At 46.8% G+C, this 3,725-nt stretch overlaps 1 pseudogene; it reads right to left on the bottom strand.

Annotated features, from left to right (window-relative positions):
* Positions 1 to 1,825: 1,825 nt before the first annotated feature.
* Positions 1,826 to 2,419, bottom strand: LOC128070518 (hepatoma-derived growth factor-related protein 3-like; annotated as a pseudogene).
* Between the last annotated feature and the right edge of the window lie 1,306 nt (positions 2,420 to 3,725).

The raw sequence follows: 3,725 nt of genomic DNA, 5'->3' as shown, positions 1-3,725 counted from the left end.
ATTCCTTGGTCCAGCTTGTAGATCTCAAGGTCTATAGGCCCCTTCCAGTGTAGTCAGTGCTAACTACAGGGTGTTAATCTATTGCACCTGTCACTTCCAAAGTGGTTCCCTCTGTTTATTTTAGCTTCTTATGTTTGCTCGTCTCTTCAGTGTCTAATTTCCCCCCTGACACAAGGGGGGGCGGTGATGGTCACCTTTTTTAGGCTCACTTGTTCAGTTGTGTTGTTGGGAGGGAGGAACACTGCAAACAAATGTCACTGGCATGTGCTCACTGTGGTTCAACCACACTGGATTTGCCCCCGCTCACAGCATGTGTGCTTTCCCAGTCTATACTGGTCAGGCTCTAGGTTGCTCTGCTGGGAACTGTCTGATGTTGGCCCTGGGTTGTATGTACTCCCCAGGTCTAAGCCGCTCAGGTTCAGGTTCTTGGGTAATCTGCAACGGTGCAGACTTGGTTGGGCCTGCGTTTTGTGCCCTTCCCAGGTCCCAGCAGCTCAGGTGATCAGGTGCTTGGCAAGCACAGTCACCCCCAGTTGAAGGCCGCGACTTATCACCTTCCCTGTCCCAGCCGCTTGGTTTTCTGGGTGTACAATGGGGGCGCGCCTTCTCAGGTGTGCCATGTGCCTCTTCTGGGGAGCTGATCTCTGGCTGCGACCCTCCCGGCAGATGTTGACCATCCAGAATCTGAAGAAGTCTTGGTTAGCAATGAAGTCTGCTTGCTGTTTGGTATAGAATGACTCTCTGGTGCCGCAATTGCACCCTTCAGGCTCTGGCTTCCCTCCCCTGCCTGTCTCTGGTGGGGGATGGGCCGGTCCACAGTCGGCTGCCTCTGCTCAGTCCTTTGTTCTGTGAGCAGGCCTGGCGGTGTCTTATGTTAGGGCTTTTCACAGGATAGTTATCCCACAGTCTGGGTTGCTATCTCAAGCTAGTTCCCTTAGATTGCCCTCAGGGCATTCAGGCCCAGTCCTTACCCAAAACAATGCAGCCCAAGCCTCCCTGTCCAGCCCAGGCTTGCTAGTGGGGGATGCAAGTGTCTAGGCTGCTGCTCCAATGGAAGCTGCTGTTAGGCATGTAATCTGTGGGTTTTAATTATTTATTTATTTTTCCTCCCTAGTATTTTGCCCTCTGAGATTCCAAGGCCACAGACCCACCAGAGAGAGTATTTCCTGGTGTTTGGAAACTTCTCTCTTTTTTAAGACTCCCTTCCTGGGACAGAGATCCATCCCTACCTCTTTTGTCTCTCTTTTTATCTTTAATATTTTTTCCTACCTCCTTTCAAAGATAATGGGCTGCCTTTCTAGGTGCCTGATGTCCTCTGCCAGCATTTAGAAGTTGTTTTGTAGAATTTGCTCAACGTTCAAATGTTCTTTTGATGAATTTGTTGGGGAGAAAGTGGTCTCCCTGTCCTATTCCTCTGCCATCTTAAGACCACCCTTCTGAGTGGTCCTTTAAAAAAATGCTAATTTATATTTAACTGAGTGTTTGGTGATGATGGAGTAAAAGGCAGGAGAGTGATGAACATAACTGCCTTGATAAAGGATCCTAGAATTGTATGAGCTTGTGCAAAAATCTTGATAATGCTTAGTGGTTAAGGGCAACTTCATGCAACCAAATAAGATGAATTTAAGTCAATAACCTTAAAAAAGGCTAATTTTTTTTTCCTCCAAACATATCAGAGAGGAATATGAATAATGTACATACAAACTGGGGTTCTGTCAATGATAACAAGGACTGTGTGTTGGTTCATATCAAATCCGAGAATATTGGACAACCAAACGTATAACGTTCTTGTGGTTTTCTTAGTATGCAGCATTCTTTATGGTAGTTAGGTCCCTTCACTGGTTTTTTGCAAGTCTGAAGTTGTGTTTCTTGTGTCATTGCTGGCATCTCCACCCTCAGAACTGCTTTTATTTTCTTATTCTTTGCAGTCCTTGTCATCTTCGTCTCCTGGAGATTTCCGGGACTGTTTAGAGGATTTCTTTGATGTGTATGACTTTTTCTGGTTTGAGCCTGCTTTTTCACTCTTTCTTTTGCCTTTTCCATCTTCCTCTACTCTGTTGCCTTCTTCCTCACTGCTTGCATCAGTAGTATTCCCGCCTTCTCCCTTGGCTTCTGGAGAGCTTTGTTGCTGAATTGCCTGGTATCCAGTAAACTTTACTCCTGGGTTATTTTCTATTTTGCACAATCCTTCATTAAATCCTTTACATTTGTTTGATTTTTCCAAACTTGTCTTTGTATTCCTTGTAAGGGAAGAGGTGTTTGGTGTAGGTGCCAAAAAAGAAATAGGGTACTTACTGGCTGGAGGCTTCACAGCTCCCTCTGGGAGTTCATCGATCCTGGTGGGTTAGTGAGAGTAGCCCTTCATCTTGGTGAAGACCGGGTCGCCTGCCTTGTACTTGCAGGGCTGTGGACCTGCCATCCTTGCCGCTCCCCTTCCTTGTCGTTCTTGGGTGCCAGGAAGATGCCAGGAGGCCGCCCCTACAGCGGGCCATGAACCAGGCAGGCGGGCGGACAAACAGCCACTCAGATGAGGGGAAGCGTCAAGGGGGCGGCTGAGGAGAGAAGGTGGGTAGGGGGGCTCAGCAGGCCCAGCAAATCACCGCCCAGCAGCGGGGGAGGGGAGCCCCTGGGTGCTCAGCTCTTGCCCACGCCGAGGTCCTCACCACTGCTGCCCATAAATTTTAACATTTCAGAAAAAATGCCAATTTCTGGTAGTAATTCCCTCATAGATGTTTTGAACATTTTGGTGATGTTGTCCTGAGATGTAGTAGCTTTAACTGTCCTTATCTTAAATGGATTTCTGGTTCTGCAAGCCTTTTCAGATTGCCATGAGAAATATCAATAACCTCAGATATGCAGATGACACCACCTTTATGGCAGAAAGTGAAAAGGAACTAAAAAGCCTCTTGATGAAAGTAAAAGAGGAGAGTGAAAAAGTTGGCTTAAAGCTCAACATTCAAAACATGAAGATCATGGCATCTGGTCCCATCACTTCATGGGAAATAGATGGGGAAACAGTGGAAACAGTGTCAGACTTTATCTTTTTGGGCTCCAAAATCACTGCAGATGGTGACTGCAGCCATGAAATTAAAAGACGCTTACTCCTTGGGAGAAAAGTTGTGATCAACCTAGATAGCATATTCAAAAGCAGAGACATTACTTTGCTGACTAAGGTCTGTCTAGTCAAGGCTATGGTCTTTCCAGTGGTCATGTATGGATGTGAGAGTTGGAGTGTGAAAAAAGCTGAGCGCTGAAGAATTGATGCTTTTGAACTGTGGTGTTAGAGAAGATTCTTGAGAGTCCCTTGGACTGCAAGGAGATCCAACCAGTCCATTCTGAAGGAGATCAGCCCTGGGATTTCTTTAGAAGGAATGATGCTAAAGCTGAAACTCCAGTCCTTTGGCCACCTCATGCAGAGTTGACTCATTGGAAAAGACTCTGATGCTGGGAGGGATTGGGGGCTGGAGGAGAAGGGGACGACAGAGGATGAGATGGCTGGATGGCATCACTGACTCGATGGACATGAGTTTGAGTGAACTCCGGGAGTTGGTGATGGACAGGGAGGCCTGGCGTGCTGCGATTCATGGGGTCGCTAAGAGTCGGACACGACTGAGTGACTGAACTGAACTGAAGCCTTTTCAGTACAATTTTCATTCAGTAGCGGCATTTTCTCAAAATTAACATGTGGAAGGTAGTGTATAATTAGTAGAGAGTATGTGCTTTGC

This window comes from Budorcas taxicolor, chromosome X (genome assembly GCF_023091745.1).
Source record: "Budorcas taxicolor isolate Tak-1 chromosome X, Takin1.1, whole genome shotgun sequence".
NCBI lineage: Eukaryota > Metazoa > Chordata > Mammalia > Artiodactyla > Bovidae > Budorcas > Budorcas taxicolor.
Note: the sequence above shows the minus strand (reverse complement) of the source record. Positions and strands in the feature narration are given on the sequence as shown.